This window comes from Stegodyphus dumicola, chromosome X1 (genome assembly GCF_044657685.1).
Source record: "Stegodyphus dumicola isolate Sdum_Otavi_A_Nest chromosome X1, ASM4465768v1".
NCBI classification, from domain to species: Eukaryota; Metazoa; Arthropoda; class Arachnida; order Araneae; family Eresidae; genus Stegodyphus; species Stegodyphus dumicola.
The window spans coordinates 175,277,872-175,305,396 of record NC_140780.1 but is presented as its reverse complement, the minus strand read 5'-3'; the positions used below and the strand labels follow the sequence as shown (position 1 = coordinate 175,305,396).

Below are 27,525 nucleotides of genomic sequence, written 5' to 3'. Positions count from 1 at the left end.
AAATTATGAGTCAAGTAACCGAAACAAACAAAACAAAACAAAAAAAAAAAAAAAAAAAAAAAAAAACTTCTAAAATCCAGATGTAGATCGCTCAGAAAAAAAAATGGAACCATAGTTCGTGATGATTCAATTGATGATTTTATAATTTATTTTAGCAAACTTCCAAATAAAAGCATTAGCACGAAATATAATTAATGATCAACTCGAAGCTAATAATGATGAAGTATCTGTTTTAATTTCGTTTACTCTGCGCAATATAAGCGTCTACGCGAGGAACGTGTAGGCGTTCGATGAGTCTCAGAAATATAGTGTTTATATGTTAAACAAATAACATAACATTCATGTTTTTTATTGAAAGCTGACTTCCTATACCGGAATCTTTTCATTCAGAAATTAGTTTAAAATTAAACAGTAATAATGCATATTATCCGAATTTAATATCACAGGTTTCGTAAAAAACTAATATTAGATGAAAACAATATTATGCCTTTCTTGAAGTTGTTGCTCATAGGCTATGATGATAAAATTGTTTGAGATACAAGTATTGATTTTTCCAAACATGCACGCAAATGCTAAACTTCCTGGACTGTGAATTTAAAAGAATATTGCGTACCCTTCAAGTAAAAGGTTTAAAGTGACATGATGAGGCAATTTAAGAACTTGTCAAGTGTACTTAACAGAGTGAGAAATAATTTGGCTTGGCGCCAGGAATTGAATAACCTATTCATTTGTGTGCATCAACTTTAAGTCACTTTAATATCGACATTTCAAGGTTTTTTTTTGTTTGTTTGTTTAAGAGGCATAAATTGTACGTAGGCGAAGCTATGTTCTTTTCTCTCGCGAGACCTCTCATCTACAGCTCATATTGCGGATGTATTCAAAGGAACAATGTTTCAGTCTACGTGATGTGAAGTTCTTGAACACAGGCAAGATCGGCATGACGCCAAAATCACGAATCTGCAGAATCGCTGCTTCGAGAAAACTCATTTAATGGTTTTAAACGCTCCTGGTTTTGAGAAAAATTTAGTTATGATTTCGTATAGTAATTATTATATAATCATCTCATGTGATAGTTGACTTTTTTTAGTTTGGAGTAAAACATTAAAAAGAGACATGGAAAATGTGATAAGTAAAAACAACAAAAAAGGTTTCTCATTGTTTGGCCGCGTCCGTCAACCTCTTTAGCTCTGTGGCGTAAACGAAAAGCTGAGAAGCGCGGAAAAACATGCTTATGGAATACAAATTCTAAGTTAAAAAATTTTTAAAGCTTTTTTAAAATGCTTAATTAGATGAATTTCCATTTGCGTATTCTGAAGCTAGAACATTTATTTTTAATGCATAAAATATCATCATTTTCAATTAATGAGATAATTTATTACTCTGAAGTGCTACTAATATAAAAGCAATGCACAAAGTTATACTCATAACAAATGTAAAGCTGTTTAACTCAATAAAGATTTTAAACTAGTTTTTAATCGAATTGAAAATTTAAACCCTTCAATAAAGAGTAAAAGGACCGTCTAGAGAGGAATAAAAGAATTTCTCTTAAACTATCATCCTTCTTCTTCTTTTTGATCTCAAAGGAATACATAGTTATTAATGTTTAAATATATAGTTATTAATGTTTTACACTTTAAGCTTTAGGAAGCGTCTTTTGCATCTGTATGCATATTTATTCAATTATATAAGCTTGCATTATCGTTATTCCTAATGACTCTGCTCAACAGATTTACTATTTAATAAAGAAGATATGTATGCCTGCAAACTGATTGCTCCACAGTAATTCATTTTATATAAACGTTCTTCTATGCGAATACCTATCTATCCTCATTTTTCTCTCAAATAAAACAAGCGACTACATTTTGCTTCAAGACTTTGGACATTAACTGAAATTACTTTTTATGAAAAGTTTCCGGATATCATTATAAAATCATTGCAGTTCAGACAGCATCCAGAGCCATAATAAATAAATTATCAGACTTCCTGTTAAGATTCTTTGAACCGGATTTCGATTATTTTATTTCTTACTTAAAACAGATTGAAGCGCTTTGTTTCAAACAAGCCTAACGCACTTCAGAGATCAGATACTTTTGGGGAAATCGTGAGAAACTTCAGTGACTTAAACATGTAAGAGGTGAATCATGCAAAACCAGGCAGTCACGATGATTTCGCAAGTCTTTTAATGTGATTCCTGCGATCTATGCATGTCACCCAAAACTCTAATTGTACATTAAAATTCCTGAAATTCTGCATTGAATTCCTTGCTAATAAAAGGAAAACTTTTTATACTTTTAAGGAAGTATTTCGGTTAAAGAGTTTGAATTGCTTTGGTAGCATAAACTAGTATCAAACTCCTAACAGATTTGGAGCGAATTATCCTGAAGTTAGACAGACTTGAGGATATTAAAATAGCCTTTCAATTAAACCAGAATTTTAACGTTATCGCACTTCTCATGCTAACAGGATCGGCCACCATTTTTGGCGATGTAACTTAAAACAACAGTCAAATTCAAAATTTAAACTAAGCCTAATTGTTAAAGACTACACACATGGTTTTAAATCTAACTTAGCGCAGATTTCTCATCTGCGTAACAATTAAATGTCGGCAGAAATAACGCAAAGCCGAAGAGTTACAATCGTTACAGAACTGCCTAAACCTAGTAAGAGGACCTCGAGAGGCAGAAACGGGCTTTGTCTTACAATCCAAAAACATCAGATTAAATACTCTGTAACAGATTTACATATCTGGTGAGGAAAAGAAAAAGGAGTAGTTAGAATAAGGTTTAAATTATAATAATTTATTAATTAAAATGATAATAACCTTACAACGTATTAGAATAGACATTACAAAGGACGTTTGAGGCTATTCAGTTTCATTTATAAACTAGAGGAACAAATGTATTTCATAACTGTTACGGTAATTATGGCGTACAATGGATATAAACAATGAGTAAGTATTTACTTTATTCGAGGGTACATACATCAACATTGTATAATGAAATGAAGCCAAAGTCGAGGTTTCTCATTACGAAAGCGATGTCGCAACTTCCTCAGCGAAATATTTGTTGGGAAACACAGACTCCTTCCTGTAGGCTATCACAGAATTATTTCGTATTCTATAATGGACAGAGTTTACTCTATGTTTTCAGCGCTGACATCTAAAATTGTGATGAAGGCATCTGTTAATAACATGGAAATTGCATGCGATTAAAGATGAATTCTGAAGTTCAAGTATGGTGAAATAGACATGTAAGACTCAACTATATAGGTGGTACTCTGAATATGTAATCTCTACCTCTGCTTAACTTACGAGGCATAAGCTAATTTTAACAAATTAAATCAGTAACTAGTTTATTACGTATATTCGTAAAGTGTTTATCGCATCTTAAAGTGCATATAATATGAGAATATATTATCGAAACTTAGATTTATTTATTCTAGATGTATAAATGTATGTTGTCTATTCAATCCATTATTTAAAAGGTGAAGTTTCATATGGAATAAAGTATGTCTCTTAGGAATGGTAAGTTGAAATTCATTTCTCTATCTATTATTTTTCGTGAATAAAGCTAATCTGAATAAAACAATATATTCTCAGGCAATTATTTCACTGTTACTACCTTTACAATATAATTTTTCATACATTATTATTACGTGAAGTAGGCATTCAAAAAAACTCCATTTTGCAAATAGGCAGCCTTTTTCATCATTTATTATAGCTAATGCATTAAGCCGTATTGAAGTATTTAATCGATTTCCACTACGGTGTGAGCCTGGCCGCTAGAAAAAGGAATAAAGACCCGCATTATCCAAGAAAACAACGAAGTGAGCATATGTACTAATTAAGGCAAAAGCACTTTAGTTCATTTACTGTACTGCCCTTTTGTTTGCGAACATAAGATTTTGTGATGCATTTTTAAGACTTTCTTAAAAAAGAACTAGGCCCTCAGTATTATTAAAATATTAGTTCAAAATCATTTAGTAAGCCAAATGATGCAAGTCTAGCAACCGCACCAAACTGCATGTCTTAGATTCTGGTATTATGACCGCATTTCCTTACAGAGATGAGGATCTTGAACTACATGTGAGGCGTTGCCTAGGAGCTGTTGGACGGGGCTTTATTTTATATTCAATAAAGCGAGATCACACACATCTCAATTGACAGACTATTTATGGAGGAAGAAAGTATTTTTTATATGGTGTGGCGAGTGAATTCGCCGGACCTAAATCCTATAAAACAAATCCTGTAGGAGTTTTAGGAAGAGACATTTCGTGGTGTAAATAAATTTCTAATACTCTACAGCATTAAAATCCTCGCTTTTAGAAGATTTGGACTATGATCAGGAACCTTATTTATAGTATGAGGACTCATTGGCAGGTATGTAGAGCTGTGTGGAGTGGCCACATTTCTTATTAGCAGAGATATTCTGAAAAATGTGTGGTGTATTGGTTTGGCCATTTATAGTTTCAATAGCAAAACGTTTACCTGCTGTTCATTTAATTGGGTCAATATTTGCTATCATATAATACTGTGCATCTGTGTACAAAGTGTCATTACAATAAACCAATTACTTTTTTTAGATATCATATGTTTCCTGTTCGTAATTTTAATTTTAGACGCCTGTGTAAATTATCCGTATCATTTTTAGTTCCGTGCAGCTTCATATCTTCCCTCGAAATTATCTTCCCTCGAAATTATCTTCCCTCGAAACGTTCTACCTAATTATTACTGCTATGATGTGCATTTTGAAACAGATTTACTGTTATTATTATAAATTTAACTGTTTCGTCTTTAACGTACACTTAAAAACTGAGTTTAAGTTTTCTTACGATTAATACTGATCGTTTGATTTTTAATTCCTTTATTTATAGCAAAGTGCTCTGACACTGCTTTCTTAATGTAGCAATGCCTTATGCCAAATTTCTTAATATTATATCTCTAATGAAAAAACTTCTTATAAAGAACATGCTCTGAAAAAATGTCCTAATATAATAAACATAACATCTGTTATCAGGGTCTGAAAAGACTGATTTATGACATAAATGGTATTCGGAGAATTTTTTTAACGTAGTACGATTGAATGAAATGTGCGCAAACTTTAAATGCAGAAATGAAATGGAGTTTCATGACTCTGATAAGTGTAATTACACATTTCCTCTATGGCTATTGCATATACGTATTTACTAAACATTTCAGATTGCAAAGTTTTTTTTTTTTTTTTTTTTTTTTACAAAAGTACCCATCTACTTTTTTTTTAAATAAAATTAATGAAGTTCTAACGATATCTGATCTTATTCTACAACATTCCCTCGTTTTATCGTTTAGAATTTACTTATCTTTGCAATTACCGTAAAGCTCTTATGCAAGAGTAATGTATTAAATCAGATAACGTGTTGTTACAAAAATTTACATCCATGATGGTGTAACCTAAATTTTACGCATTACAGAAATTTTGAATCAATATCTATGTAGCGCTAAGACAATTATTTCAAAACATGCCATACATTTGATGTGTTGTATTAATCAATAAGAATTTCTGTATGATTATTCAGATTTCATCATTAAATATAATTAGACGAAGAAAGTTGAACATCACAAATATAATGCTCTCATTTGTGTATGTATTCATTTGTGTTCAATGTATTTTTGTTAAATGTATGTATTCAATGTATTCATTTGTGGCATTTGCGGTTTTGCAGCTGAGAATGGTAGTTCGGTGAAACCATCGAAACTAGTCCTGTGAAAAATTTTGTAAATATAATGCTAATTTTTGTTGTTTGACTTCTGAATTAGTATTTATTCAGCGTGTTATTGTGTCTTAATTATAATGCTCTTCAGTTAACTTTTAATGAAGTATAAATGATTAATACGATCAGAATTAATACTCTCGAAATAAAAAAAATGCATATTATCAGACTTAGATATAATGCATGGCTATTCAAATAACAGCAAACAGACGTTCGGAAAGAAGTCCACGTTTCAGAAACTCTTATAAAGTCCGTCCACTCTTACAAAGAAACTGCAATTTCTTTACTTGTGTATGACGCAAAACCTGTCTTGATATAAAGCCATTTTTAATTTATATTAAAATATAAAATTATTAAATTTGTAGAGTCATTAGGATTTTTTGAAGCAGGAAGACGTGAAAAATGAGCAATGTCCTTCCCGAGACTCGAACCTGGATCTCTCGAATACGCGCCGAGTGTGCTACTGTTACACCACGAAGGTTTGCAGAAAGGCGAAAGAAAATACCTTACATACTCTCCCTTTTAAAAGGCAATTGGGGATTAGGGGATCCAATTGCCAAATCCTCGTGGTGAAGAATCATCATCCACCATTTTTTAGCTCGGGCATCACTGTAAGTGTATTAAGTTATTTTAAAGGGAAAAAAAATGAGCAATGCCCTCGCCGGAACTCGAACCTCTCGAATACGCGTCGAGGGTGCTGCCGTTATACAACGAATACATGCAGAAAGGAGGGAGAAAATACCTTACAAATTCATTTCAGTTTATTAAACGTGTTGTCCACAAACTGTATCTGAAACTATTTCTCACATATCGAAGATATCAGTTTAGAAGCAAAGCTTTACATTTAGAATTTTATCACTCATATTTGAACGCTTACTGATGCTTGGTGTAAAACGATTATATGGTTGCATTTTTCACGTTTAACTATTTCGTTGACTATAAAGAAAAACAAACTGCACTTTTGGCAATTATTCATCCAATGTTTTTCATTTGTTGTAGGCATGCAAAGTTATTCCAGAGATAGCCTAAGGGTGGTTATTTTCAAGCTATTTTTTCCGGTGGGTACCAAATAGAAAATGAAATAATTGTACAGGAATGCTCTGATTGCTAAGTCAATTACTAGTTATATACACTGGTGTGCAAAAATTAAGGACGAATTCGAAAAATTAGCATATCAGCTGAACGAAGAGACAGAGCGGACAGAAAGACCAATCAGGAGATTAAGTAAGGTGATGTACAGTAGCACATGCGCAGATATGCAGGTAGACGTAATGGGGGAGTGTCTGAGTAGTATAAAGCATGTTGTCGGTGTAAGATCAGTATTTCTGGCAAAGAGATCGCACGCCGTATAGCAGTTAAAATCACACCGAGTTGCTGCCTCAGCGAGAAATGGCGAATAATCAATCTGTTAGACTACATCTGGATGCTTTTACCCGAGTTCGAATCATTGGGAAGTTGGAGGAAGGCCGCAGTGTGACAAGTGTGGCTGCAGAGTTCGGAATTGCTCACAGCATCGTTTCACGACTTTGGAGACAATTTCAAACTACAGGAACAGCTATCCGGGGGCTTAGTAGTGGTCGTCCAAGAGGAACCACACCCGCAGATGACCGGTATATTGCCTTACAGGCCAGAAGAAACAGGCGGCAGACAGCGGGAGAAATCGCTAGACACACGACACAGGCGACTGAACGACCGCTATCGCGTTTTACCGCGGCCAGAAGACTGCACGGTGGTGGTCTGTTTGCACGACGCCCTGTACGCTGTGTACCTCTAATGCCTGCCCATCGGAGAAGGCGTTCTCTGTGGTGCCGGGGACAAGGGAATTGTAGAGACAATGAATGGGGACGAGTACTCTTTACAGATGAGAGCAGATTCAGTCTGAGTAGCGATTCTCATCGCATACTCATCTGGAGAGAGCGGCGAAGCCGCAATCATCCCTCGAACATCATTGAAAGGGACAGGTATGAAGGTGGCGGTGTTCTCGTTTGGGGAGGCATCATGCTTGGTAGTCGTACAGACCTTCACATCTTCGACGCAGGTTCAGTCAACGGGACCCGTTATTGTAACGAGATTCTTCTTCCATATGTGCGTCTTTTTAGAGGCGCTATGGGTCCGCAGTTCCTTTTCATGGACGACAATGCGCCATGTCATCGCACAGTAGCTGCCGAATAGCTCTTAGAGAGTGAGGATATTGAACGTATGGATTGGCCGGCACGATCTCCGGATCTCAATCCCATCGAGCATGTATGGGATTTTCTAGGCAGACGCTTGGCAGCTCGTACCTTACCACCAGTAACGATTCCGGAGCTTTGATTGGCGCTGCAAGACGAATGGGCAGCAATGCCTCAACAACTCGTTGACACCCTCATTCTCAGCATGGGCAGACGCTGTGAAACCTGCCTAGCAGTCAGGGGAGATCATATCCCCTATTAAAGACCGGATGTTTCTTGCTGGACACCCATCACAGGGATGTTTCGGCCTTCAGTCGCATTTCGCTCCATGCTACTTTTTCAATAAAGCTTCTTTTTATCCCTCTGATTTCTCTTTTAGTAAGTGTTGCTTACATTACTCATGTCCTTACGTATTGGGGATCTTACGGTATTAAATGTGTTGATTTGGAAAGCTTTTGTACAAAGTTATATTGAAAAAACCGTCTCGTCCTTAATTTTTGCACACCAGTGTATATCTGGCTTACCCCGTCCTTGATTTTGCCTTTGCGACTCTCTTTTTCTTTCAGACATACCAACTCATTTTAACGGGCTACTCGAATATATATAGTTCCTGGTTGATGTTTACATAATGGGAATGTGAAATGTGTGTGTGATCATGGCAAAGCCTCGAGGGCTATCTGCCTAAGGGGAGGGATGCCTTCGTGGAGGACTTTCTAAGGGAAACTGACTCGTATACACGTTACACATGGGGAAAACCACGAAAACGCCCATGCAGCCAGCCCGTTCGTGGGATTCGAACCTCGGACCGAACTACCAGTGTTCAGCGACTTTACCGCTCGGCCGCTGGTGGGCCGGGAATGTGAAATGCGATGTAACAGTCTCGCTGGTGCAAACCGAAAGGGTTCTAAATATTTTCACCTTTTACATTCGCTTACGAATAAAAACGCTCATAACATTCTTTTTGGCAAAGTCGTCGTTTCTGTGTTTAAAGGTAGAGCTCAAGATTTCCTTCCTTCTTCTATCTCTTATCTTCTTTAATCTAGTAGCTACTGAATATCATCCGCTCGATTCTCTTTTCCAATGGTATAATATATAAAGTGTACTTAAGACTTCATCTTGGAGCAATGCAAAAATCCCTTTGGCTCCTTCGATTAGCATAATTTATTTTACATGAAAAAATATAAGTCGAAATTGAATAACAGGCAACCTGAAAATCGATTTTATTTTATTTTATTTTGCTCTCTCTTTCCTCTTTAAGATTTCATCTTTCCTTTTTTTTACTAATTTTTTACGGTTATGAAGACATTTTATTTTTTTACAAAACTGTGAAAACACAATCGAAAGCTTAATGTTTCATTCAAGACTAAGCTACCTTGCAAACTTAAATATCCTATTTCAAACTATGTCTTTACTAATTATTCTTAATCTTAAACTCTTAGAAAAGAACTAGGTGACTTTTATGAAAAGAAATTGCAGACTGAAAAAAATTCCGGACAGATTGACACAATCAAAAACATGCTGCTTTAACAATTACAGTCTACCTGAATTAGCTCAATATTAACTTAAATTGAGTGAGTCATGCATTTCATTGCAAGATGTATCTTTGCATAGTTACCTTTTCTCTAATTAAAATTTTCTTCTGCTCTTAGCCACTGTTGCAAATGTCCCCTTTTAGTAAAACCATATGATGAATAACAAATGAATGTAGTTGACTGATAAAACATGAGTTGAGTTTACTTAACAATTCATTTAGTTGGTACTTGGTGGTGTAATAAATTATCCGGGATACTGCGCTACATTTCTGTTAACAATCTAGTCTGATGATTTTGATTTTATGTTTTGAAGGATGTCTTTTATAAATCTGCATTTAAAAGCTTAATATTCCTAACTTTCAGCAGAACTTGCTTATAAAAATTAAATATTAAGTTTTCTTAGTTAATTTTCATTATATAAATATAAGTACTTTTTTGTTTATTTAGTTCAGCTCTAGAAAACAATTTTCCCATTCACATACGTTTACTAAACTGTGTCACATAACCTATATTGTAGTTCGAGGACCTATCTTTTTAATTTTTTAAACTGGAACTACTTTTTTAATTTTTTGAACTGGGTCTACGAGCAGTTTAAGAGACATTAAATCTTACAGTCATTTTGAAACATACCATTTGCCTGTAATTCGTAAGCTGATGTTGATCAAATAGGATTTCATCGAAGAAGTGTGCCACAGTATCGGATTTCTGCCTTAAGAAATTAGTCACGTAACCACTCCTAAGGGAGGGATATAAGCTGATTTAATGTAGTAGTATTATTTGCACATGAAATGTAATAGTCTTTGAAAGCAGTTTCTCTTTGTATTATGAAGATAATGCTAAACTGTTGCAATCTTGTATTCTTGTTTTTTAACTGATTATATTATTTGTAGAAGCCCAAACTGTATAAGACGCGCAAATACAAACATTCAGTTTGCAGCTATTTAGACTATTTAATTGAAGTAAATGATAGAAAAACTGAAATCATAACGCTTTATTATGTATAACATTGGTAACAGATGCTTAGCAGCTGGAAGCATCTACCCCTCCTTTAAACGAATACATAGAATAAGTGATTTCGGAAACAGTGTTTTCGAAGAAAAGTAAGGATACGGGAGACATTTAACTTCACACCTATTATGAAATTATAGAATTTTCTGAGATTATAAAAGTCTTTACTAAGAGCTTCAATTAACTTCAGGGCCGAACTATAGAAATCAGATTATGAATATCTGTATTACTTTTGTTGCAACAGATCGACTAATTTGATCCGCAGCTATATAGTTTAATAGAAAAAAAGACTAATGTCTGTTTTCCAGTGCTGGAAAACTTGAGAAGTAAGTGTAACTAACATCAATGAATAATTTACAAATTGAAAATTAGGATAGATTGATTAGCAGCTTCTAGCTCGTTGTCAAAATGCAATTTTTTATAGGATGCGAAAAAATTTGAAGTGATGTCTTGTTATATGTCTGAACATTTATTAATAATTGTTAACACATTTATAAATATTATTTAATTTTACTTACTGTACATGATTAAAATTAATTTTCGTTAATTTCATGATTAGATTATTTTCACTTAAAAATCTTCTTTTTTGCACATTTATTTTTTTTTAGAAGATCCGGTGATTCACAGCTATATGCATGTGAGTCGCAAAGTTAAAATGCTTGGAAACTTCTAGTATAGGTGCTATTTCTTTTGAATATCTGAATTATATTGCATTTAAATAAAAATATACATTAAAAATTCAATGAATTTTAAAAATTATATAAGTAAACAACTAATTGTGTACAGGATATTAAACTTGATTTCATAAACTGAGGTGTATGGCTGTGTTTTGCATTATTCATTGACAATAAAATGTTTTGTGGACTGTCAAGTAAATTTTATACTTACCCGAAGTAAATTAATTCCAAATTTAGTTTAATAGGGATCAGTTAATAAAATTATCGCAGTATCAGCATCCATTTTATGTTATCTTTGCTTAGTAATGAAGCGTAAACATACATTTATCAGGATTCAAAAGAACATCAGCAGAAGCTGTAAATGTAAATCTAATTATATTATATTTTCCTCAAAAAAAGTACTGCATATTTTTGATTCTGCATATTTAAATTTTCATTGAAAGAAAAATAGTTCCTGATCTTATTTTTTATGGAAACGTAAGCATCTAACATAAAATATACATAAAATCACCGAAATAATAATAAGAATAACATCAAAGAGATATGGTTATGCAGCATTCTCGAGTTCATCCAAAAAAAAAAAAAAAAAAAAAAAAGCAGTCTTTTATTTTTATTACTAAAAACTTACAGAACTTATTACAAAAAACAGCATTTATTTACAAAGTGTTCTAAAAGAAATAACAAATAAATTCCAGATATTTGTTACATGCCTCTAAGAAATATCTTATACTCAACTTACTGGAAATTAAGCTCAGAAAAGTTTAGAAAACAATCTTTATAGAGGTAATTTATGTAAATTAAGATGCGACAATAGCTCTTTTGTAATATTTTGAATGAGATAAAAAACACTCACGAATTTTTATCTAAAGTCTTTCTCAATCAAGCGATTAAACTTAAATAGCTAGGTTTTATTCTCGCAATTGAATTTTTTGATATTAGGATTACACGTTGTTAAATGCAGGGAAAAAATGTTTCCTTGCTAACTATAGATTATTTATAAGAGCCAAAATATATGCAACGCAAATTCTGCTACGGAAATGATGCATATTCAGACGTTTGAAAATTCTATTTTAGAAGCGTATTTTTAAATATTTTAGCATTTTCATGAGACAGGGCTGCGAAATTCAGATTTATGGAGAACGTAGTTTGTTTTTTCGGACAAAGACAAATCATTTCTCAGTAAATGTCTTCCATAGAAGACGTACTTACGAAGACATTTTTAATGCTGTGTTTATAAAACTCATTTTTTAAGCTTTATGAACCTGATACTATATTTATTTTACTTTGATAGTTTTTTAAGGAAATGTACACAAAAGCAGATTATCGTGTATATGCTATTTGCTGTTATGTCTTACTGAAAACAAAACTATGTAACTTGTAAAACCACCAGTATGAAATTTCAGCTCTATATGTGTATATATATATATAAAGAAATAGCAGGAAGAATAATCTTTTTACCTTGTTTTCTAGTTTTTGCAGCTAAATGTGCAGAATTTGTGACCACAAATGTCTTTTTTAGTTTCTTATCCTTTCTTAATTTATATATATATATATATATATATAGGTAGATAGATAAAGCGTAATTCAAAAATAACTGTTAAAATATAAAGGTAGGTAGAGGGAACCCAAACAGGCAAATTTTATAATGGAATGTGTATGCTGAAACGATATGTTGAAGTAGTACTCGGCACTGCTAGGAGCTAGATTTAAAAAAATTCCACTGTCGGTAAAGCATCATTCTCCGTGTGGGGTTCGAGCGGTAGGCGCTGCTACTCCAATTTGGAACTTGGTAATATTCATTTTATCTCCGGAACAGCGGCTAAAACGGAGCTGCTACTCGATGTACAAAGAACGATTTCTAAGTGCCTTCTCTGAGCTGTTAAAATTTTCCGTTTTTGTTTCAACAAATCATTATTAACTATTTAGTTTTTATAAAACTTTTAAATATGTAACATTTCGAAACAAAATGTTTTGGATTTTGTGGTAAATTAAATGAGAAATTATTACTTGCATACAAAATATAGGATACAAAACTTAAATTACTATAGTGTAAGTATAATATAATAATTATCGTTTACAAATTCATAATACTTTTCTACTTGCTTGTTGATAAATATTATTACAACTTAGTGGATTTAAATACTTAGTCTTCTCAAAGTTTTATATTAATTATCATTCATTTATTAAAATACTTGAATATCAGAATCCTGGCAAAGTTTAGAATTTTGAACTGCAGGTTTATAACAAGCAAAAAACATAAAAAAAATTATTAGAGCATATTTCAAGAGATTTTGCCGCGATTTAACTTCATAATAAATTAGAAATGTTTAATAAATTAAAATACATTTTATTCAAAAGTGTCTGTGTATACAAAATATACGATACATTTTAAATACGTACGGGGAATACTGAAATCATTTTCTTAATGCCTCGTCTTTGAAAAAAGATATGTTCTCTAAAATGTTTTCGCAAAACTGTCATTTACAAAATTGCAAACTGCATTTTGAAAACAAAAGCAAACTTTCATTATATCCGTACGGATTTAAGTCTAAACAAATGCAAAAGCTTTCAATTACATTAAAATCTATATAGATATAATGCAAATATACCACTAATTATTAAGAAAGGTTATTTAATGCCTGTAAAAAAGTCCCAACATCCTTAAAAACAATTAAGTATCGACTCAAAATGATGATAATTAGGCAGTTGCTTGAAATAAGAGATAGAGATAAGGAAGAGAGGTAGGTGAAATATTTATTATAGTATAAATCACATTGTCTTAGAAAGAATGCTTTCGTGGGCAACCATTTAGTGGGATTCGCAAAATATTAAAAATACTAAAAACCATAGAACACGGTATAGAAACCTGTTAATGCTAATATATCCCACCCTCCCTCATTTCGGTGCCAGGCTCGTAGAAAACTCAAATTAAATTCATACTATTCTGTCTAATGTTCCACTCTGCAAAATTTTGAGTTAGAAGTTTCATCACTTAATCTCTCCTCACACATTAAAGGACTTTTAAACGATGTTAACATTTTCAATAAAAAGAGAGATGTATACTTAAATGCATTTTACTTATTTTTTGCTATTTTCTAAGTTTGATGAAACATGCTGTAGAGTTAATATATTATAATTGCAGAAAACTGGTTTTGAATAATTACGCTTTTCTATCATCTATTCATTAGTGTTTTGATTAAGCATAATTCATGCAAAATATTTGATGTCACCAGTTGCGTAAATACTGAATACTCAGATCTGGTCTCTCATGAGATACATTAAGCCCACATTTATTTTAAATTTAAAGCAATGTTTAATTAATATTTTTTATACCACATCAGTATTTTAACTGACTTCTTAACTTTTCAAATAGACTCCAGGATTATATTGTAATTATTCTTTTAAAGAGCATTATAAACGGATATTAATTTACTTAAAAGGGCTGTGAAATAAAACGTAGTCCAGCTAACGTTTAATAACACCGCATCTCTAAGCATTTAAAAGCTGCTACTTTAGCGAAAATAATTCACTTCGTTAATGATCCCAGTATACGTAAGTACAACCAAGGCACCGTGACTTTGTTTGTAGGCGGCTCACACCGATTAGCAGCATCACGTTTTAGCACTAAGTGCTATCTTGTTGAAATTTCTAATTACGTTAAACTGTGGATATTTATAATGAAACTTGAGATCAACGATGCATGGACCGAATTGCATCTCGTGCCAACTTGCTGGCTATCAGCGCAGAACCACGAAAAAACTAAATAAATAAATAAATAAAAAAGTTTTTAATCCTATAGGAAGACGAAAAAGAAGCACACTTTAAAATTAAAACTTCTATTGCAACCTAGTAATTAACACAAACTGGGTATGATGCCGAAATGGGAGTTAGATCCAAAAGATGAGCCCGCTATACGTTGTTTTACATGTAACGCAATCAACGCCCATAACAGTCGCCTGTACTCGACATCAAGGACAAAAGCAGGTTGAAATTAATTACGAAAACGTAGCTCTTGAAATTGTGAACTTGCGAGTACAGCGATTAATGAAATAACTTCGAAAAACATAAACTCCGCTGCTGTAGGTCCCCGGATAACACTATATCGATGTCGCTTCTGTGTAAATTAACTTCTCTGGATGACTTGGCTGTAATTGCTATTCCAAAGACCGTTCATTGTTTTGTCGAAAATAATTTAGTTTGGACTTCCCAACAGTCCTTCAAAGTCGCTATCTAAATAAAGCATGCTTTTCGAAAGCAATCGATTGTATTGTTTCCAATTATGGTGTCCGACTTTCAAAGTGAAGTGTTAGTTAATTATTAGAAAATATGTCAAGTAGAATTTTGTTCTAAGTTCTGGGATTTGTGACATATATTTTTGCGCTTTGAGAATTTAGTGGAACACTGATGAGAAATCAATAAGTATTAAATTTTAGAAAAATTACAACATATTTTTTTTCCAAAAAATTATTCTAAACCGTCTTTCTCTGAATTATGTTGTAACGCATGCTACCTAAAACGTATAGTTCTTGTATAATGCTTAAAATATCAGTACCCTAACATTATTATAATACGCACCACATGCATAGCATAATTTAATCGCTTAAGAAAACGAAACTGTCGCAATTACAGTATGCGTGATGTATTATTTATTAAGCTTATACAGATCTTTGAAGCACATAAAAAGGAGAATTTTTCAAACCAAAGACATCTCTATTTGTTGCTACGGTAACACAGAATTTAAGAATTATTAGTAACTAATTAAGACTTCCTCTTAAGCATAATAAATGGCACTGTCCAAATTCTTCCTGATGGATCGGACCGGAAGAATTTCAAAATGCCTGTTACGTCCAGAATTTACTAATAACGTCAAGCCAGTTAAATACGTTTATGGAATATAACTGGAACAAAATGCTCACCTTACTGGTAAGATGTTTCGAATATTTTTTATCATTAATGTGACTCCTACTTTGAGTATTTCAGTAGTAATCTGAGCGTTTCAGTGGTTCATTCTCAAATGCTAAGAAATTTGAGAATGATGGTAACAATGATGTAAATATATTTTGATGATGTCAAAATTTATAACCTACAAAATTATTACAGACTATTTGACTTAAGTTTTATAAATAACATATTACATGTAATAAATATTGTAATAAACGTTATCCCAGAAACCTTTAAGTTAAAAGAAAACCTTCACTAATCAAATCGGATAGCGCACACTTAGTCCGACAAAAAATACATTTCTCACTATCTTTACTTTAACCTTTTTTTGAATCGTTAAAGGAACTTAATTTTGTTTTTATTCCTTCCAGCATCTTAAAATATTTTGGTAACTTATAATTGATAATTATTAAAATTAAATTTATGGTTTTAAATTCATATGAAATATATTATTCTTGAGCAAATTTCGGTGAATAATATCATTCATCTTTTAACAGTTCGAATCCCGCGAACGGGCTGGCTGCATGGGCGTTTTCGTGGTTTTCCCCATGTGTAACGTGTATACGAGCCAGTTTGCCTTAGAAAGTCCTCCACGAAAGGCATCCCTCCCTTTAGGCAGATAGCCCTCGTGTGCTTTGCCATAACTGAATAATCCAAATCCTTATTTAAATAACTGCTATAACTTTCAAAGTTAAGCCTTTAGATGTACGTAATCAAATCTAGTTTCAGAAACCTTGTTTTGATGATATGCTCCGTTTAACGCCCTATTTCGCAATTATTTAATCCCAGTTTAACTAGCTTTGAATTTTTTTCATATTTTTCAGTTTTTTAGTCCAAAGGGGCAATTTTCCCTGAAGGACTATTATTTTCGTTTTGGCATTTTGCGTTGATTCACTATTAATGTCCGATTCAATTTTCAAATTGTTGCCACCAACATTATCGCCCTGTACTATATTTAAAGAAATGAAATAATGAAGAATCTGCATAAATGTATGTACATTTCTCGCATTGTGATAAAACAACGGTACCTAGAGCCATCCAATTTTGAATAACGTACGTTTTCACCCGAATATGGGCATTTGGAAGCCCAAATTTGGATTCGAATTTGTTTTATAATCTATTTCATATTTTGTAAAACTTGAATATTGATTAACAAACTCAACTATTTAAAAGCGAGCAATGGCAACACTCTATGGAGGAAAAAAAAAACCTTTTTATCTCCAACGTGTGGAACTGCGTAAAGGAAATTCTAAAGATTTGCTCATTTTAAAATTATTTTATGATATTGCTGTTGAACTGAGTTTTATGGTTTAAGTGCGAATAACATGATATTTAATAAATAGAGGTAACACAGAAAACGTTAAAGAACCGCCCCTTTGGACGTAATTTAAAATCTGAAAAATTTCAAATATATATTTTTTTTTTAATTTTTAAAATTTTTTTTGTCTGAAAGTCAGGCATTTTAATAGAAAGACGAGTTTTGTTTTAGATTTTTGAAATACCACGAATTGCTTTGAAAAGCAAGGATTTTGTCTACAAACTGAAATAGAATGCGACATACCCTCTGTCGCAGAGTGGATTATATAGAAGGGCGGAAGAAAATTTCACAGACCTACCAATTTTCAGATTACGTGTCTATTGATGTGGAATAGGGACAGTGTGGGATATAGTGCAATGATAATGAAGCAGTCAACGGAACTGATGTTGACAGTAAAGAGAAAATACAACAAATCACGTTCGCGAATGGTCATTCTGGTATAGGGACTGCAAAGAATTCCTAATGAAGTGCAACATAGAAGATTAGGTATTTAAAGCTTTCTTAAGGAATTGGCATATAAATTTGAAAACTGAAATATTAGAATAAAACATAGACCTTCACTATCAGGTATCTTTTACAAGCTACAATTTGTTTGAAAGGAAATATTTCAAAAATTCGATTGCTATATTTTGTTATCATTGCAATTTATTTATTCAGTTTACTGAGATCTGTATAGTGTCTTAAGTGCATAACTTTACGGATGCACTGAATATTTTATATTAATATATGCTTTAAATGTACATATAATAAAAATATTTTAGAATCACGTGCCGTACATGTACTCGAATTTTAAATTTTCATGCCAAATATCAGAATTTTGCAAAATTTGTGTTCATTATTTCGAGAGTTAAAATACATAAACTCAAGGGTTTCAGAATTTTAAAAATCAACGGCCTTAAAATATCTAAAATAAAATTAACAATATCATAGAAAAAGTGTACTAAGTGATCAATTTATTGGTTATGACAAATAATAGAAAAGGATATACCTAAAGTGAGGATTTATAAAGGGAAATTGACTCATACTTACATTACGCATGACGAAAACCATGATAACAGCAGTATAACCAGTACGCTCATGTACTCTGTATAGAATCGACTACGAAACTATGAGCATTTTGCATCACCAGAGAATCGATCGGTGGTGAGCCGTCTTTTTAATTGGAGTTGCTTGAGTTATGATATATTAATTTCTATATTTTCACGCAATAAAACATAATAATACACTCTAGTTATAAATATGTATCATCTCATTAGTTTTTTTTAATAAATTTGCTAATCTAAACTGGAACTAGCAGATTTTCCTTATGTATCTCAGAATAATGCACATATAAAATTTTCATACATGTGAAAGGACTGAAATCCTCGCTAGCCCGCAAATCAGCACTAAATGAGTCGACTGAAGGTGAAAACCATCCAGACCCGATGGAGAACACATCATTCATACAGAATAGTCAGCACATTCTGTCACTGACAATCTTATTAGCGTGCAATTTGTCCACCAACTGAACATCTGAGCCTTCTGAGCACCTTGTTTAATTACAAGGTTTAGGATGACGGAAATACCTCGACATATCCAATATTAATTACATGTGAGCCTCCTCATCCAATCGCATGCAAATTGGGGGATTTTATGAAACAACACAAATTGAATTTGATTTCAGAACAACAGTTGCGGGAGCAGGGAAAGTATATTAACCGTTCGACACCCTTTCATACTGATGAACTGGGAAATGGGCTTTGCAACTAATTTTGCATACTGTATATGCATACGTTTCTAAACTTCGTATTTTAACATGAATGGTTATCAAGATAAGGCGTAATAGCATTGCTTCGTATGGTCTCTCAATTCGAGTAGGTTTGAAATCATACATATTTAAACTAAACGTTTATGAATATGTTATATGCGAAAAGGATTTTTAATTATGTTAAATGCATTCCAATTTAATATACATTAATGTATGGAATTTTAATATTATGATAATTAATATGCTGAAACAGTTTATCAGATTGTCTTTACTGTTTTATAATTTTCACAATAAACGCAGCAGATAAACCTTAATCCTATTATTCGCTATGTTGAGACCAAGAAATATTTCACCCCACAGAAAGTAATTTTAAATCTATGAATTTCCAAAATATATATCATTTTTCTAAATTAAAAATAATTATTTTCAACATATACAATTTTGGAGTTTTGTGTAGTTCTAAAACCTGAACAACCGTTAACTGTAAGATTTAATGATATTAAGCATATATTGATATAAGACTTTGCGTAAATTTATTTATGCATTTGTAGCTTTCTTCAGTTTACTCTTAGAGAGATAGTACATTAGCCTGGAATTTATAAAAGAATGAAGAGTAAAATTGAATACGTTCAACAAAATATTGTTAGATCATTATTGTAATATCTTTAGACTGTACATAGAAAGTAAGGTTGAAGCTTCTGCTATTAATATCCAGCTGAAATGCGCAACGATACAAGGAATATTGTTAGATCATTATTGTAATATCTTGAAACTGTACATAGAAAGTAAGGGTGAAGCATCTGCTATTAATATCCAGCTGAAATGCGCAAAGATAGAAGGAACAAAATTTGATGCAAAGATACCAGGAGGAAAATTTGGAAGAAAAATGCATCGATTTAAATAAATAACAAAATAACAAGGAACGAAAAAAGGAAATTTACTTCGTTCATTACTTTATAACATAAAACGAAATGACGAGAAAGGTAATGGAAGATTTTAAAAAAGAGGTGATCGAATCTTAACGAATAACATCGAACGAAACGAAAAGAAATATCTTTATGGAAGATTTAGCATTGTGTTGATAAGATACGTAACTATGAAGTTAACATTTACACGTAAACATTTAGGTTCAACATTCTCCTACAGTTAAGACAATGACAATAAACAAATGACCATTCTGTATAAATGTAAAGAAGTAAAAGCAAGGTGGCGGCAAATACCTATAAAATAGAAGAATTTTACAAGCATATTGATCCATCTTTTATGAATTTTTTTTATTCGCATTTTTAGAATTTTTTATAAGATATATGCTTTTATTACATTGAAATTTATTTAATGCATGCATATAAATATGTTATTTTTTTCAGAAAAGAGTTATTTTTTTTTTCAGAAAAAGAGTTATTCGATTTCCAAAGAAAATAGCAATATTAATAATTATCAGTTCACTGAACACAGCATATACGCATATCGCCTAGTTGGCGTACTTTTGCACTGATACGTTATAAATTCAGCTTTATAGTAGAACTTTTTAAATCAGCCCCCATTACACTTGTTCTTTTTTTCTTTCTATTTTTAATTTTATTTTTATTTGGTTTTCCTTACAAACAACTTTCTTCCTATTTTAGCTGTTAAAATGTAGAACTCATTCCACTAATAGAAGATAACAGACAGACAAGGAGTTACGAAAACACCGGCTGAGAGGGCTTAAATATTAATAACGAAAACGTGGCATCACATCGGCTAATTTTCTTCCCATGAATACATAATTTATTAGGTCGTCATTCTACACGAACCATTGCGGGTAATAGGTTAAGTTCCAAACGACATAAATGCTTATGTATTACTCATGCTAATTATAAAGCGATTTTGGAATCCCTTATTTAATGACTTACTCTGCGACGGTCAAACAGAGTATTAAAAACCGAAATAGCAATATCTTTACTGTCTCCGAAATAGCAATATCGCTGTCTAAACTTTAGTGGTTTATGACCAATTTCATGTATTTTCATGTCTAAACTTAGAAAATTTAGCAATTTAATTCCATTAGGTCCATTCAAAGAGGATGGAATCAAATGTGACCGATTCGAAAGGTGATCTAAGTTGACTAAAATCCGCTTGGGCATATTAAAGCGTTCCAAGAGACGGCATCAGCACTTGCCGTTCCACTGAGCAAGATTCAATTAACGGGGAGAAATATCATGGCCTACCAGAGGCATAATGCTCCATGTTGAAATGCTTGCTTGTTAAGCAAGTCGTTTTGGAAGAAAATGAAGACATTAGAAGAGCTTCAGGTCACAAAGGCGATGTTAATAGCGCGGAAATTACATTTGTTGAGTAAGGGAAGCCAGAGGGAATAATGACTTGATAAGGTTTCCCGTTAAAAGGACAGAGATGAGGTCGATTTTTGCTCAGGTGAGGATTTTCAATTCGCTTTACGGCAGTTAACACAGATTATAAAATTATTTTTCATAATAATTAACCAAACAGTATTCAACAGAATAATTTGAAAGTCATGCCGTATGATTAGTAAAATTTAAATTATTTAACGTAATTTAACAATACGATTTGCATCTTCAAGATTTAGTTTGGGCAAAATCTAGAATTTAATACGAGATTTCACGTGAATTCAATGATTTTTTTAAAAAAAGGTTTTATTACTTGACTTGTTAACAACTTAAACAAAAAAATTATTAAGAATTTGTAATTATTAAGAACATATCAAAAGTGCTTTAATAAACTATTAATTCTACTGTATTGTTAGGTTGTTGCATTTTTTTTAAATACCACCTATATCAGAAGTAGCCAAATTTCTTTTATTTTAACACATATGAAAATTTTCCGTAAAATTACATATTATTTTCATAAATATTCCTGAATTTTTAAAATTCAGGAAATTTTGAAATTTTGAAGGAATTTGGAATTTAGGTTTTTTTTCCCTAAACCTATTCTGCGTAATACCATTTTTGAATTTTCAAATTAAAGTGCAACTCTTACATCTGCTATGTTAAGTTATTCGAAAATTCCAAAGCGAACGAGGACCATCTGCCTAAGGGAACGGATGCCTTCGTGGAGATTTTCGAAAAGCAACTGGCTCATATTAATTCGCATATGCAGAAAACGACATAAACTACCCAAGCGGCCAGCCTGTTTCAGCTTCCAGTATTCAGCGGTCTTAACTAAATTGGCCCCTGATGGGGGCTATCTGTTATGTTATTTACTTAATATTTCACAGTTTCGTTTAAACTTTAACTGACTTATTTCCAATACTTAAATTAATGAATAATAAAGAACTCTTTTATGAACAAGGTTTAACGTCCGATACAGTTTGATAGCCTAAATTAGAAGCTTTTTTTTATTAAGTAACACCACTGTTAGTTTGCAATTAGTTTCACTCATCACAAAACTTTAATGTGATATATTTCAGCGTTTATGGTTAGTAAATAAACATTTTAATATAAAACAAGAATATCCTTTTAAAGCAAAGTTATGCTACCCAATCGATTATTATAATCATAAAATGATCACTAATTAAAAGGATCGATTACATTATATTAAAAAACGTTTCACATAAGCATCAATATTAAAAAATAAGCCCTTAATTTCATAGCATATACTTCAAGTTTCAAACAAACAAATAAACATTCAAACAAATAAACATATACTTCAAGTTACATATACATTTCCACGACTGGCTATCACTCTAACTGACACTTACGGCTAGCTAAAAATAAAAGAAACTTATTCAGTTCTTGCGAAACAATAGAAAACAATGCTGACATCAGCAGACATACACCTAAAATAAGGAGAGGTGACAAAAGTAAATTCGAAATGAGTTTGCGAAAGTTTACGGGTTATTGTAAGGAAAGTTAAACATCATTGTTAACAATGAAATTTAAACGCTTAAGGTCTTCTTGGAATGCATCAAAATGAATAAATATACCAATTCAAACCCAAAAGAATGACGTGTTAAAACTGAGAATAGAAATTTTAGTGCCGCAAGAAATTCATAGCAATAAAATCGTGTTGGAAGTTATGTTTATTAGATAAACCTCTGTCATAATTACACAGCTTATGAAAACATATTTTCTTTTTTTAGCGTTTACGTTCTTTTAAGTTCTGATAAGTCATTTAGTATGAATGATAGCGCTGTGTATTAAATTACGGAATAGGAGATAAGCTTATATAAACAAAACAGGCATATTAAAAATAACAATGTATCAATAAATGTGTGGAACTTGTTTTCTCAGTTTTAACTTTTAATCATTAGGAAATTAATTTACGTAAAAGCATAATAAGTAGTAAATTATAAGTAGCAAATTGATAGTTTGTGGAATATTTAGTGCGAAAGACTATAAAGTAAGTAATATCACTTTAGTGAGTAATATAACTTAATAATAGTGTTTTCAAGGTTTCAAGACAGCAGGAGGGACTTTGTTTGATGCTAAATTTTAATTACCCAAAATAAAAAATGTCACTGCCATAATCCACTTACTAATAAAAAAACATGAGTAATTAAAAGCAATTCAGTACTGAAAGAGTCTGGAAAGCTGATTTCAATGTCAGGACGTTTTACATCTATATAAACAGAACGAAAGAAATTCGATCAAATTCGTACTATTTTTAATATTTATAGACATGCTTTTATTTATTTCGTAATATTTTTTATTAATAGCCCTACTTAGATTGCACACGATTCGAGGACGCTATATAAAGGGCTAGCTATAATTTTTGGTGACCAAAATGGATTTGGGAAAAAATCAGTTTTGTATTTTGATAATTTCTGATTTTCTGCATAACTAACTTATAAACGGGGAATACCCGCACTAGATTAAATGTTTAATAATGCTGTCTTTGCACATCTTTAAGCTAATTGAAAGCGCTCACAAAAGCACATTATTTCAAAACATTTTCAGCAATTAAAGTTCAACACTATAAGAAATATGAACCTTCAACATTCTTCCCAATAAGATGATTTGAGTATCTGTGATATAAATGTTAAAGTTCAAAACATCGACGCACTTATTTTTTCCGCTTTATTATGTTGTTGAGCAAAATTTTTTTATAGAAGTTCACAACAAGAATTTAATAAATGTTAATTATTGCAAAGATTGGAATAAAGATGTCAAAAATGATGACGAAAAATAAAAACAGTAGTAGTAAATTTATCCTCTTATTATTTATATTTTGTAGAAATGGTATTTTTGGTTTTTAGGAATTTTATTAAACTTCGTCTCAGTACACATTAACTTAATTTAAAATGTATAACTTTTAGGTGATGACATAGCTTATTAGAACGTATTAAGAGGATTTGATCTAACCGAACATTCGAGGCTAACTGGCTACTCACCCAAATATAATTAGTTCGATGTTATCGAGTAAAAAGCTATTTATTGTTATTTCCTCAATATTAAAGCTTAAACTGCTAATGTTTGACAAAAGCTAAATAAAAGCATAAAAACGTCGTTATCCTATTTCATGTAAAACAAAATAAATCTTACAGTTAAACGAAATTCAAAACTTACTCATTTTCAAAAGACAGATTAAATATATAAATCCCCATCTTTCTTCCTACTTCAGTAAGATAAGATGCTGTGTAATAATTATTCGACTGTGAACAAGAGGAAGAGTAACCATTTATTAAGATACCAGAGGTTAATACCTTGAGAGAATTTTTTTCATTACGATGTAAATTTAATAAATCGGTGCCCTCCTTTCTCATTGTCTCGAAAGCTGTCCTTTTTTCTTTTTTCTTATTTTTGGTTATTTGATATTAAAAGAAAAGTAGGAAAGCTCCGAGAAATAAGATTAATATTTAAATGAGGAAACGATCCGTAAATTATTTAAAGCAATTTTATTGGCGTGTATTAAAAAACTTCTGTTGTTAAGTAATTAATATATACATGCTTAAGTGTAATAAGCGAACGAGTAATATTAAAGCTGAAGAAAGCTTTGTAATATATACAAGCCCAATGGCAAGAAACAGCTGCCTCTGCATATGGGGTAATCAAATATATAAAACACTTTATAATTATAATGTTCAAGTGTTTAATTCCGTTGAAGTAACAGCGAGCTATTTAAGTATACCCGAATCTGTATATTTGCACCGACAATACTGAAACGATGTAATTCAAATATCATACAGTCTTATAAACAAAGATATTCGTACAATGGATCTGTTACCCTTGATAAGCAAAATTCAAAACATCATCAGTATCCTCAAATTATTTCAGTAAACTGTAAGATAACTATAAAAGTCGGATCCAGGTTTGTGTAATGTTTTCGAAATCTATATTGTCTTCAACGTAAGAGAAAAGAAAAAAGAAACGTGCTACCTATTAGTTAATATTCAAATAATATTCAGTAAGACTTTGATAATACAGTGACTCACTGAAGAAAAATCATGAGTAATAAACTTAATTAATAAATCAAAATTGACTTTTTTTCCCTTCTAGCAGTGAAAAGGAAAATGCCCTATTTTAGTTTGGCAGTAATAGTAGAATAAATTATATTTAATATCCATACCGGATACTTTACATAAAAACACTTCTACTTCCCATTATATAAGACCTAATTACCACAAGAAGGATCAATAGTTTAAAAACATCAACTGGGCAGGCGAATTTAAAACTCGAAAAATTTCGTTACAGATATAGTCGAATGGATGTACGAGAGACGTCATCCGATTTTTGAAATTTCTGAAACTTTAATTAACAAGAGGGCATTTTTGTAAATAATCCGCAAGAGAGCAATGATTAAGCGCGAGATGTGTCACACCAACTATACGCAAGCCGCAATAAATTTTAATTAGATGCATAATATACTCACCCCAGGTATTATTGAGTTTTGGAAGTCCCTCTACATTCTTCTACAAAATGTAAATGATCTGTAATTTTTTTTGCCTGCGATGGTATCAGTTACAGAAATTCAGAACTTTGAATAAACTGTAAGTTAAAAAAAACAGTGTGACTATCTGCAGCGGCAGTTATCCGCGATCCGATTGAGGAGAACAGGTGCACACCACACAGGAGTGACGAATGTTAAACACCTCTACATCTCAGTCCGTCCTGACAGTGCACGTGCGCTACTTCTACAATGAATCCGCTGCACAGTCAGTGAATAGCTGTACGAAGATAAAAGTGGACAACTGTCTCAATTAAGTCACAAACTTGTACTTAAGAAGTAAACTTTTCCCCTTTTCTCCCGAGATCGAAAATGCACTGTTTCTACATAGCCACAACTTTCTAGACTCTCTGCAAAAAGCAGCGCTCAATACTAAGAGTGAGTCAAAACACCATGCGTTTACGGCTAAGTCCTTTCAAGAGGAGCGGGTAAAACGTGCGTTTCACCAGTCACTAGTCCCAAGCTTGAATGCCTTTGGCGGCAGGTGAGCTTCGAATGCAGGAGAAAACAGTCAGCTGCACGAATGGATAGGGATTCGGGGCATGCGTAGGGGATGCCGGTCGTCTCCACTTTAGACGTTTGGGGAGTCTGAGCCACCCGTCGGACCAATCCGGGACCAGGGATCTTTGAAGCAACAGACAACAACAGTACTGTCCAAAGAAACGCGCTCGTGTTATTACATGTGGATAACAGGGGTTAAAAAACAAATCATTGCTAAAGATAATTTTTTTCCTCAACGAAATGTTTGTCTCGTCCCAGCTTATGAGATTACATGAAAAATCAATTACGAGAATATATATTTTTCGATCAAGTACGAAAAGCAGTTTAAAAATAATTTATTAGATGCTTTCAAATGTTTTTACTCTATCAATTCTTTTTAATTTGCACAGAAATTAAAGAGAAACTTAAATGGATAGCAAACAAATACTGCTATTCTTTTTTGTAAATTCTTAATAGCGAAATTAAATAATGAGCAAAGTTTTAAATTCATTCACGGAACTTTTTTATGCGGATTTTCATGAATTATTTAAATTATTTAAAGTTGTACTGAATGCTATAATATTAGTTATATTAAGTAATGACCAGTGCAAGCTTAATAATTACTTAAGGATAGCAAACTAAAGTTTTATTTCCATAAATAAACTTTTAAACTTAATCAACTTTTAAACCTAAAGCGGAGGAGAAACTTAAGTTCAGTGCAAATTTTCAAAAATTTTTCAATCAATTAAGTGATTAATGAATGCAGATCTAGAATGAGTTTCGTTTCCTTGCTACAATTTATCAAGCTACTCTGAAGGAGTTTTCCATAAAAGTTAATTTCTTATATGGAAGAAAAAAAGGTCTGCAAAAGTAATTATGCGTATACACCTATTCTTACATCAAGTTGCAAGGAATGATGACAAAAGTATGATAAGGGTATAAAGGTATTTCTCCCGCCTTCATGGCATGCCTTCGTGGTGTGGTGATCTGCACGTTGGGCGCG

General features: G+C 32.2%; 1 protein-coding gene across 4 annotated transcripts in view; it reads right to left on the bottom strand.

Annotated features, from left to right (window-relative positions):
* LOC118199700 (CUGBP Elav-like family member 2) overlaps positions 1-26,542 on the bottom strand; it is an 807,763-nt gene extending 781,221 nt beyond the window's left edge. For 2 of the 4 annotated variants that reach the window (XM_085807858.1, XM_085807857.1), the window contains exon 1: positions 25,968-26,542. The gene's annotated coding sequence lies outside the window, so the exon portion shown is untranslated. The remainder of the gene's footprint in view (positions 1-25,967) is intronic. The other 2 variants (XM_085807855.1, XM_085807861.1) reach the window with 2 other exon arrangements.
* Between the last annotated feature and the right edge of the window lie 983 nt (positions 26,543-27,525).